The 12167-nt window shown below is 40.3% G+C and overlaps 1 protein-coding gene and 1 pseudogene across 1 annotated transcript in view; both read right to left on the bottom strand.

The window, feature by feature from the left end:
* Positions 1–5032, bottom strand: part of LOC100965005 — a 6952-nt pseudogene extending 1920 nt beyond the window's left edge.
* SPATS2 (spermatogenesis associated serine rich 2) overlaps positions 1–12167 on the bottom strand; it is a 128961-nt gene that overhangs the window by 92220 nt on the left and 24574 nt on the right. The gene's annotated exons all lie outside the window — the stretch shown is intronic.

The raw sequence follows: 12167 nt of genomic DNA, 5'->3' as shown, positions 1-12167 counted from the left end.
GCCAGCTCAGGTGTATGTGGCTGGCGCCTTAGCGCCTTGAGCCACAGGCGCCAAGCCATCTATGCCTATTTTCTTAAGAATTCTGATCATGAAAGGATATTGGATATTATGAAAGGCTTTTTCTGCATTAATTGAGAGAATCATATGGTCTTTGTTTTTTATTTTATTGATGTGATGTATTATATTTATAGACTTGTGTATGTTGAACCAACCCTGTAACCCTGAAATAAAACCAACTTGATCATGGTGTATAATTTTTTTTGATGTGTTGTTGAATTCTGTTGCCTAAGATCTTATTGAATATTTTTGTATAGATATTCATTAATGATATTGATCTATAATTTTCTTTCTTTGTTGGATCCTTTCCTGGTTTGGGGATCAGGGTGATATTTGCTTCATACAACGTGTTGGAAGTATTCCTTCTTATTCTATGCTTGGGAAAACATTGTATAATATAGATACTAGTTCCTCTTGAAAGGTTTGATAGACTTTGAATGTGAAGCCATCTGGTCCTGGACTTTTCGTTTTAGGGAGATTTCATATTGTTGATGCTATTTCAGTGGTTGATATAGTTCTATTCAAGATTTCAAATTCTGGGCAGTGCCTGTGGCTCAAAGGAGTAGGGCGCTGGCCCCATATGCCAGAGGTGGCAGGTTCAAACCCAGCCCTGGCCAAAAACTGAAAAAAAAAAAGATTTCTAATTCTTTCTGGTTGAGTCTAGGAAGGTGGCATGCTTCCAGGTATTGGTCCATTTTCTTCAGATTTTCATATTTCTAGAAATAGAGATTTTTGTAGTAATCACTAAAGATTTTTTAAATTTCTGAGGTGCCTGTTATTATTTCTCCTTTATCATTTCTGATGAACAATATTAGAGATTTTACTTTTCTATTTCTGGTTAGGTTGGCCAAAGGTTTATCAATTTTGTTAATCTTTTAAAAAACCAAACTTTTTGTTTCATTGATCTTCTGAATGATTCTTTTGTTTTCAATTTCATTTAATTCTGCCCTAATTTTGGTTATTTCTTTTCTTCTGCTGTGTTTGGGGTTGCAATGTTGTTCCTTTTCCAGTTGCTTGAGATGATCCATTAAGTTGTTGGCTTCATCTCTTTCTGTTTTCTTGGTGAAGGCTTCCAATGTTATAAATTTCCCTTAGGACTACCTTTGCAGTATCCCACAGGTCTCAATAATTTGTGTCTTCATTATCATTTTGTTCCAAAAATTTGGTGATTTCCTTCTTAATCTTGTCTTTGACCCAGCTATCATTCAGCCTAAGATTATTTAGCATCCATGACTTTGTTTGAGTATGAAAATTCCCATTGCTGCTGAATTCAACTTTTATTCCATGGTGGTCCAAGAAGATACAAGGAATAATTTCTGCACTTTTAAATTTGCTGAGGTTAGACTTGTGTCCTAGGATATGATCTAATTTGGAGGATGACCCATGGGCTGATGAGAAAAATGTATATTCAGTTTTATTAGGGTGAAATGTTCTGTAGAGATCTATAAAGTCCATTTGTTCTAGGGTCAGGTTTCAGTCTATTATTTCATTGTTTAGTTTCTTCTTGGAGGATCTATCCAAAATTGTCAAAGGGGTGTTAAAATCTCCAGCTATTATAGTACAGGAAGATATCAAGTTGTTCATATCCATTAGGGTCTGCTTTATGAATTGAGAAGCATTCTGGTAAGGTGCATAAATGTTCATTATCAAAATCTCTTTATGTTGGATGTTTCCCTTGACAAACATGTAATGACCTTCCTTAGCTTTCTTTATCTTTGTTGGTCTAAAGCCAATTGTATCTACTACTAAAATTGCAACCCCTGCTTTTTTCTGGTTTCCATTTGCCTGTAATATACAAGTCCATCCCTTCACCCTGAGTTATAGGCGAAACGCCTATATGCCTCTGGCAAAAAATGCCGTTTGAGAGAGAGCAGTGAAAAGACTTTGTGCAGGCATACTTGTAAGAAACTGAGGTAGAATCCCATGTGGCCGGGTTAGTTGTGGGCCTAACATGCTTTGGCTGGAATAGCATTTCCAGACTGTGTTAAGGAATTAAGGTTGACTTAGTAAGGCCAGTGAAAAAGCCCTTTGGAAAACTGGCCAGATACCCTTTCCTGATTTGTGATGAAGTTTCTTGCTGACGGGTCTGGGAATGGTAACGTGCTAGGGGACCTCAAGAAAAGAGGAATTTACTCAATGCATACAGGTATCTAATGGCACAGATGAAACCTGGGCTCATGAAAGGCTTTTGAGAAGTCCAGCCTGAGAATTCCTTACAAAAGGCTCCAGCAAAAACCCCCTGACTTAAGGCCTACATGGGAGCAGAGGTTTGCACACAAATTCCAGTATGCCCAAGAAGTTTCTCTATGCTTTGCTTAAAGATTCGAAGTAACTGCCTCCAAATGGCATGGTCAGTAGAACAGACATTCAAATCATCTCTTTCCCCTGTAGCCTTAGGCTTCATCAGATAAGAACAAGAAAGTAATAACTGACAACATGTTCTTCATTAAGTTACATTAAACTGGGTTATGTTGAAAGGGTTATGCTTAAAGGTGTATATTGGGTGGATTATCAGATTACCAGGGAGGAGCTACTTACAGGGCAGATGGTCACAAGATGTTTAAATGGATTAATGAAGTCATTGATGTCTAATGAGCATGTGCAGAGGGAAGTCATTGATGCCCAGTGCCCATGTGTAGAAGGATTGTAATGAATATTAATGAGGTCATTGCTGTATAGTGTGCATGCACATGATTGCCTATATAAACCAATAGCAAATAAAGAAGGCTTGCCATTTTGCCTGAACAAGCAGATGGTCACCTTTATTTAAAACATAATTTCAATAAGCGTGCTTATTCTTTGCGACATCGCTTTTCCATGAGCAACATTCTGGCACAGCAAGCAGGGTGACAGCAACACTGAGTCTATTTTTATCCTAATTAAGGTAAGGTGAGATTCTTGTCTACAGCAGATATCCGGTCTGAGTTTATGTATCCAGTCAGCCAGCCTGTGCCTCTTTACAGGACAATTTAAACCATTCACATATAATTGAGAGAACTGATAAGCCTGGTTGTGTTTTGGGTGTCATAATTTTTGGTGGACATTTTTAATCCTTTCCCTATTGTGGAAGTTGGGTTTTGTTCAAAAATTTCTGGGTGAGTTTACTTTGGAGGTAGAGCATTGCACTGGTTGTTGTGGAGGATGGGTGTGAGAATATCCTGGAGAGCTGGTTTAGTTATGGCAAATTTCTTCAATATGTCTGTCATTAAAGTATTTGATTTCTCCATCACAAATAAAACTCAGTTTAGCCAGATACAGGATCCTGGGCTGGAATTTGTTTTGTTTGAGGAGACTGAAGGTTGATGACTATCTTCTTCTGGATCGAAACATTTCAGCTGAGAGGTCTGCAGTCATTCTGATATTTCTCCCTTTGTAGGTGATGCTTTTTTTTGGTCTGGCTGCTTGCAGAATTTTCTCCTTTGTCTCTTAACTTTGGCAAAGTTAATTACAATGTGTCTGGGAGATGCTTTATTTGAACTGAGTCTTGCTGGGGTTCTGAAACTGTCTGCTATCTGAAGTTCTGTATCTCTTGCAATGCTTGGGAAATTCTTCTCCAAAATCTCTTGGAGTAGAGCATCTATACCTTTAGGACCATCCTCTTCTCCTTTGGGAATTCCTATAAGACAAATGTGTGATCTTTTGAAGTGATCTCAGAACTCTCTCGGGGAATGATCAGTTTTTGGTCTCCATTTGTCTGCCTCTTTGAGTGTTTGGGAACATTCAAAAGCTTTGTCTTCAGTTTCAGAGATCCTTTCTTCTCCCTGGTGAACTCTATTACTGAGGGATTCTACTGTATCTTGGAGCTCCTCAACTAACTTTTTTGTTTCCTTGAGCTCTGCTATCTCTTTTGTCATTATGTCCATATCTTTGGGACTTGGTTTTTAAATTCATTAATTTCTTGAGACACCTTTAGAACTACTCTTTGGGATTCAATTTCTATCTTTTCTTCCATTCTATTTATCTTATTTGCCATCCATATTCTGAATTCGATTTCTGACATTGCTGCCATTTGTCTATGCATGGCATCTTCAGTTGTATCTCCTTTGTCATTTCTTGAGGGGGGGAGGGGTTGATCTACTCTGGTTATTCATGTTGCCAGAGTTCTTCGGTTGGGTCTGTACTATGTTTATTTTTCACTGTTTGGGTAGGGTGAGATTGAACTGGGGTTCCCAGGTAGTAAAGATAGCCCCTTACCAAAGGACTAGGCTTTGTAATTGTGGCTTATCTCCTACAACCTTACAAAGGCCCCTTTCAGAGTTTTAGCTGGAGACTCTGAGGACCTACTTGGTGAGATAGCACAAGCTAGCTCTGTTTTGGATTTTTTTTTTTTTTTTGAGACAGAGCCTCAAGCTGTCCCCCTGGGTAGAGTGCTATGGCATCATAGCTCACAACAACCTCCAATTCCTAGGCTCAAGTGAGTCTCCTGCCTCAGCCTCCCAAGTAGCTGGGACCACAGGTGTCTGCTACAACGCTCGGCTATTTTTTGGTTGCAGCCATCATTGTTGTTTGGTGGGCCCGGGCTGGATTCAAACCAGCCACCTTAGGTGTACGTGGCTGGCACCTTAGCCACCTGAGCCACAGGCACCAAGCTGCTAGCTCTGTTTTGATACCAGCCAACCTCCACCCTATCCTAAGAAACCATAGTATTAGGTTCAAATCTCAACTATGAAGAGATATAAACAGCTGGGGCGCCCACCAGCCCCCACCCTTCAGTTCTTTTCTGCTACAGAACTTCAAAGGTCAACCTCAGAATGTCCCCAAGTGGACATCCCCAGACACGGGTTCCAACATAATTGTCCCAGGCAGTGCAAACCCTGCCCAACACAGAGATATTCAAGGGTCTGCAATGGCACAATTGGAGCCAGGGATCTACACTCCCACTTGCCAGACTCAGTCCACACTTTTGTCCACTTCTCTGCTCACAGGCCTAGCTGGAGCCAGGGTCACAGCCCCACCCACCAGTCTCAGTCCACATCTAGCTAGCCTCTGCTTGTCAGACTAGTTGGAGTCAAGGGACCATGTTCCTGTATGCCAGTCTCAGTCCACTGCCTGACAAGCCTCACCACCACTTTTTTTGTTGTTAGGGTTGTTGTGGGATTTCTTGGCATTTTTTGGTTACATTTTTTCACTTTTATTTTCTCCAATAGCAAGGGCTCCTCCATTTTTGTTATGCTTTTTCAGCCCCTTTTATTCTCTTTTTATTTCTCTGCTTTTTTTCTCTCTTTTGGTAGAGATTTTTCTACTTTTCTCATCTTTCCCACATAAATTTCTCATAGAACAGCTCAGATATCCTTTTTTTTTCTTTATCTTATATAATTATGGGTTTGGTTTTTTTTTTGAGACAGAGCCTCAAGCTGTCCCCCTGGGTAGAGTGCCATGGCATCATAGCTCACAGCAACCTCCAACTCCTGGGCTGAAGTGAGTCTCCTGCCTTAGCCTCCCAAATAGCTGGGACCACAGGTGCCTGCCACAACGCCCGGCTATTTTTTGGTTGCAGCCGTCATTATTGTTTGGCGGACCCGGGCTGGATTCGAACCCGCCACCTTAGGTGTATGTGGCTGGTGCCTTAGCCACTTGAGCCACAGGCACCGAGCCTATAATTATGTTTTTAATTTTATTTTTTTCTTCTTTTCTCTGAGTGCTTGGGAATCACTGTATTTGTCTGGGTCAAGGACATCACAAGCTTACAGTCTAGGGTGTCCTTTCTAGCTTCAGCCATTGCAAAGACTGTATTGGTAGGTCCCCACTGCAACAACTCTCTTTTTGTATTTGGGGGGGGGGGCTGTCTTGCTTTTGCCCAGGTGGGTAAGGAGCTTCTGACTTAAAGGGACCTGCCCAGCCCAGTTCCTCAAAGTCCTAGAGTCCTAGAGAAATAAAAAGAGGATAAAAGGGGCTGAAAAAGCATAACAAAAATGGAGGAGCCCTAGAGTTGCAAGTGTGGCCATAGCACCCTGCCAAAGACCATCATTTTTCCTGTCACAAGGTAATTTAAAGCAAAGGATATAAGAGGGAAGGAAGAAGTAGGGAAAGGAAGTAAACAAACAAATAAACAAACACATGAGGAGAAACTAACAGAAAAATTCTGGCAATATGAAAAACCAAAACAGAACAACCCTCCCGCCCCCACCGCAGAGAATTCCACCTATAAAGAATTAATGGAAATGACAGAAAGGGAATTAAAAATATGGATGGCAAAGGCAATTGATAAGAAAGTGAAAAACCAGAACCAGAAGAAAAAAGATATGAGAAGATATGGTGGAGTTTAAGGAACTGAAGGAGTCATTAACAGAACTTAAAAGATCTAGTATAAATTATCAATAATAGATTAGACCATGGACAAAAGGGAATCTCAGAGCTAGAGGATAAAGGTCTGGACCTAACCCAGGTACTTAAAGAGGCAGAAAAGAAGAGAGAGAAAGTAGAACATTCACTCTACCCAGGGGGACAGCTTGAGGCTCTGTCTCAAAAAAAAAAAAATTTTTTTCAGTCCAGAATTTTGTATCCTTCTAAACTAAGCTTCAAAATTGATGGAGAAATCAAATCTTTTACTCATATGCAAAACATTGAGTAAATTCATCACCACAAGACCAGTTTTACAGGAAATACTTAGACCTACTCTTCACACTGACCATCACAATGGACCATCAAAAAAGTAAACACCCAGAAACTAAAAGACAAAACCTACCTTCCTGGGTGGCGCCTGTGTCTCAAAAGAGTAGTGAGCCAGCCCCATATGCCGGAGGTGGCGGGTTCAAACCCAACCCTGGCCAAAAACTGCAAAAAAACCCAAAAACAAACAAACAAAAAACCTCACTTCCATAATGGTGCAAAGGATAAAACTAAGCAATGGACTTTCATTAAATAAGATAAACAGAATGCCACCACATTCAACAATTCTCTCCATAAATGTTAATGGCCTTAATTCCCAGTACAGCCTGGCCTATTGGATAAAAAAAGCACAAGCCATTTGTATGATGTATCCAGGAAACACACCTAACCTTGAAGGACAAAACAATACTCAGGGAAAAGGAATGGAAAACAGTATTTCAGGCAAATGGAAATGAAAAGAAAGGAAGAGTGCAATCAATTTTCAGAGACAAGTGGACTTAAACTAAAGTTAAGAAAGACAAAGATGGGCACTTCATTCTGATCAAGGGAACAATACAAAAAGAGGATATTTAAATTCTCTCTTGGCTCAGCGCCTGTGGCTCAAGAGGCTAAGGCGCCAGCCACATACACCTGAGCTGGTAGGTTCAAATCCAGCCCAGGCCTGCCAAACAACGACAGCTGCAACCAGAAAAATTGCCAGGCATTGTGGCAGGCGCCTGTAGTCCCAGATACTTGGGAGGCAGAGGCTCTGTCTCAAAAAAAATAAAAAGAAAAGAAAGAAAGAAATGAAATTGAAAACAAAAGAATCATTCAGAAAATTAATAAAACAAAAGGTTGGTTTTCCAAAATATAAAATCAAAAATAAAACCTTTAGCCAGGCTCGGCGCCTGTGGCTCAAGTGGCTAAGGCACCAGCCATATACACCTAAGGTGGCGGGTTCGAATCCAGCCCAGGCCTGCCAAATAATGACCGCTGCAACAAAAAATAAAATAGCCAGGCATTGTGGCAGGCGCCTGTGGTCCCAGCTACTTGGGAGGCTGAGGCAGGAGACTCACTTAGAGCCCAGGAGTTGGAGGTTGCTGTGAGCTGTGATGCCACAGCACTCTACCCAGGGGGACAGCTTGAGGCTCTGTCTCCAAAAAAAAAAAAAAAAAACCTTTAGCCAGATCAACTAGAAACAGGAAAGTAAAATCTCTATTAACCTCAATCAGAAATGAAAAAGGAGAAATAACAACAGACATCACAGAGATACAAGAGATTATCCGTAACTACTTCAAGAAACTCTGTGCCCATTATTTGACCATATGGAAAAAATAGACCAACACCTAGAATCACACCATCTTCCTAGACTTAACTAGGAAGAAATAGATCTCTTAAACAGACCAATATCAAGTACTGAGATTGAAGAAACAATAAAAAAATATTCCAACAGGCTCAGCGCCCATAGCTCAGTCGTTAGGGCGCCAGCCACATACACCAGGACTGGCAGGTTCAAACCTGGCCCAGGCCTGCTAAACAATAATGACAACTACAACAAAAAAATAGCCAGGCATTGTGGTGGGCACCTGTAGTCCCAGCTACTCAGGAGGCTGAGGCAAGAGAATTGCTTAAGCCCAGGAGTTTGAGATTGCTGTGAGCTGTGACATCACAGCACTCTACCAAGGGAAACATATTGAGACTCTGTCTCAAAGAAAAAAAAAAATCTTCAAAAAAAACTCCAGACCTTCAAAGTTGAGCTTTTACCTATACTGCAAAATCTATTCCAAAACATTGAGAAGGAAGTCACCTTTCCTAATATGTTCTATGAAGCAAACATCACCCTGATACCACAACCAGAGGAGAACCCAACTAAAAAGAACTACAGACCAGTATCACTAATGAATATAGATGAAAAATAATAGCCAACAGATTACAGCTATACATTTAAAAAATTATATATCACAATCAAGTAGGTTTCATCCCAGGGATGCAAGGCTGGTTTAACATAGACAAATCCATAAATGTAATTCACCATATCAATGGAAGCAAAAATAAAGACTATATGATCCTCTTAATAGAGACAGAAAGAGCATTTGATGAAATTCAACATCCTTTTCTAACAAGAACACTTAAGAAGGTATCAGCCTGGGGAAAGATTTTATGAAGAAGTCTTCTGTGACAATTGCAACAACAACAAAAATAAATAAATGAAACTTAATTAAATTGAATAGCTTCTGGACAGCTAAGGAGACAACAACTAAAGCAAATAGACAACCTTCAGAATGGGAAAAGATATTTTTATATTATGAATCTGACAAAGGGTTGATAATTAGGATCTATAGAGAACTGAAATTAGTCAACAAAAAAAGAACAAACAATCCCATATATCACTGGGCAAGAGACATGAACAGAACCTTCTCTGAGGAAGACAGACAAATGCTAACAAACATATGAAAAAATGTTCATCATCCCTAACCATCAGAGAAATGCAAATCAAAACCACCCTGAGATATCACCAAACCCCAGTAAGATTAGCCCACATCACAAAGTCCCAAAATACCAGATGCTGGTGTGGATGTAGAGAGAGAGTAACACTTTTACACTACTAGTAGACTGCAAACTAATACAGGCTCTTTGGAAAGAAGTATGGAGAATTCTCAAAGAACTCAAATTAGACCTCCCATTTGATCCTGCAATCCCACTACCAAGCATCTATCCAGAAGAAAAAATTATTATATCATAAGCACATTTGCACTAGATTGTTTATTGTAGCTCAATTTACAATCGCCAAGATGTGGAAACAATCTAAATGCCCATCAACTCAGGAATGGATTAACCAACTCTGGTATATATACCATGAAGTACTATCCAGCCAGCCATAAAAAAGATAGAAACTTTTTATCTTTTGTATTAACCTAGACGGAGTTCAAACACATTCTTCTTAGTAAAGTATCACAAGAATGGAAAAGCAAATATCCAATGTACTCAATACCAACATGAAGCCAGTAAACAATCTAATTCACACCCACCTAAGAATAAAACTCATCTCAATTGAAGTTTGGGGAAGGTGAATGAGGCAGGGGCCAGAAGAGAGAGAGCACTGCAGTCCTCCCACTTTTTAATATATTTTTTGAAACAGAGTTTCAGTCCATTGCCCTTGGTAGAGTGCCATGATGTCATAGCTCATAGCAATCTCAAACTCCTGGGCTCAAGAGATCTCTTGCCTCAGCCTCAGGAGTAGCTGAGACTGCAGGCGCCTACCATAATGCCCGACTAGTTCTTCTATTTTTAGTAGAGATGGGGTCTCATTCTTGCTTATGCTGGTCTCGAATTCCTAAGCTCAAGCAATCTGCCTATTTTGGTTTCCCAGAGTGCTAGGATTACAGGTGTAAGCAAGCCATCGTGCCTGGCCAGGGCTCCCACTTAATGGAAACAATGGAGGGGTACAAGGCACATATAATGTACGGCACACCTTTTGGGTACAGGCCACAGCTACAAGAGGGACTCTACCTATAAAATTCAAATATTGTGACCTGGTGTTTGTACCCTCACATTAACCTGAAATTAAAAAAAATAAAAAGGAAAGAAATATAAAAAGACAGACCCAAATTTAAACACTGTTATATTGTATAAAAGAATTGGGAACAAAAAGGTGATTTCCTTAGACCAAAAGGTGAATGTGTGAGATTCCTGTAAGTCTGCTTTCTTAACAAGTATCTTCATTCATTAATACTAACTTTTACTCCAATCTAAAAATACTCCCATAATTATAAGACCTGATTACCATAAATTTTTTTTGGAAAATAAAACTTTCATTTAGAAAAACCAGTACTTTTTTTTTTTAACTTAAAACCTTAAATTGAATCAACATAAAACTAGAAATTAGAATAAGAGAATTTCTGAAAATTTAAAATCCATTCTAAGTATAAAACTAGAACCGTGAACCATATGATGCCACAACTCCTCCCTACTACTATTAAAAGACACAGTGCCCCCCAAATTGCTCAACACTAGTCACCAGCAGCAGCTGTAAGTGTGGGAGTAGAAGGAGCTCAAAAGGAGCAGAGTTGGAATACATATCTGTCTCCTCCTGCTTCACAGCTAGCTTGATGGTTAGAGTGGTCTGTACCTCCTCCTCACCCAGGTGGCCACGCCAAATTATCCTCAGCTGATATGGATTTAAACAATACTGATCATTTTATCCCCCGCTTCACATACACATAAACTCCATTCCTCCTAGCTTCCCAAAGCACACATGAGCAAGTAGCTTGAGGCAAAAACAAAACAAGGTAATTGAGACCAACTTTATTCACTGATTTCAACCCATAAAGGGAGAGTCTATGTACACAGAAACGGCAATTTCTGATACCTCTGCTAAGGTAAAAATTATTAATTCATTAACATTTATTTGTTTGGAGACAGAGTCTCACTTTGTTGCCCTCAGTAAAGTGCTGTGGCATCATAGCTCACACCAACCTCAAACTCTTGGGCTCAAGCAATTCTCTTGTCTTAGCCTCCCAAGTAGCTGGAACAACAGTTGCCTACCACAATACCTGGCTATTTTTAGAGACGGGGTCTTGCTCTTCCTCAGGCTCATCTAGAACCCATGAGCTTAGGCAATCCACCTGCCTTGGCCTCCCAGAGAGCTGGATTATAGGCGTGAGTCACCACTCCTGGTCCTGATTAATAATTATTTAATACAAATCTACTATGTGCCAAAACTTAACGATAAAAAAACTATAAAAGATGGATATTATTCAGCCTTGAAAAGGAAGGAAATTCAGATACATGTAATATAACCTGAAAGAATCTTAAATATTACATTAACGGAAATAAGCCACTGGCTCGGCGCCTGTGGCTGAAGCGGCTAAGGCGCCGGCCATGTACACCTGAGCTGGCAGGTTTGAATCCAGCCCGGACCCACCAAACAACAATGACGGTTGCAGCCAAAAAATAGCCAGGCGTTGTGGTGGGCGCCTGTAATCCCAGCTACTTGGGAGGTGGAGGCAGGAGACTCGCTTGAGCCCGGAAGTTGGAGATTGCTGTGAGCTGTGATGCCATAGCACTCTACCCAGGGCGACAGCTTGAAGCTCTGTCTCAAAAAAAGAAAGAAAGAAGCCACTAAAACAAAGCAAATACTGTATGATTACACTTATTTGAGGTATTTAGACTAGTCAAATTCCACAAAAAGTAGAATGATAGCTGTCAGAGAGTGGGAGGAAGAAGAACTGGGAGTTATTGTTTAATGCATGCAATTTCAGTTTGGGAAGACAGAAAAAAGTTGTGGAGATTGATGGTGGTGATGGCTGGTGGTACAACAACCAAAGGTGGTACAACAATGTGAATATACTTAATGCCAGTGAACTGTATACTTAAAATGCCAGATTGGATGCAGTGGTTCATGCCTGTAATCCTACCATTCTGGGAAGCCAAGAGGGAGAATCACTTGAGCTCAGGAGTTTGAGACCAGCCTGAGTGAGAGCAGGACCTGTCTCTACTAAAAACAGAAAAACAGGCTCGGC

This window comes from Otolemur garnettii, unplaced genomic scaffold (genome assembly GCF_000181295.1).
Source record: "Otolemur garnettii isolate 467f Iridium unplaced genomic scaffold, OtoGar3 scaffold00070, whole genome shotgun sequence".
Lineage (NCBI taxonomy): Eukaryota > Metazoa > Chordata > Mammalia > Primates > Galagidae > Otolemur > Otolemur garnettii.
This window is presented reverse-complemented; position numbering and strand designations above follow the sequence as displayed.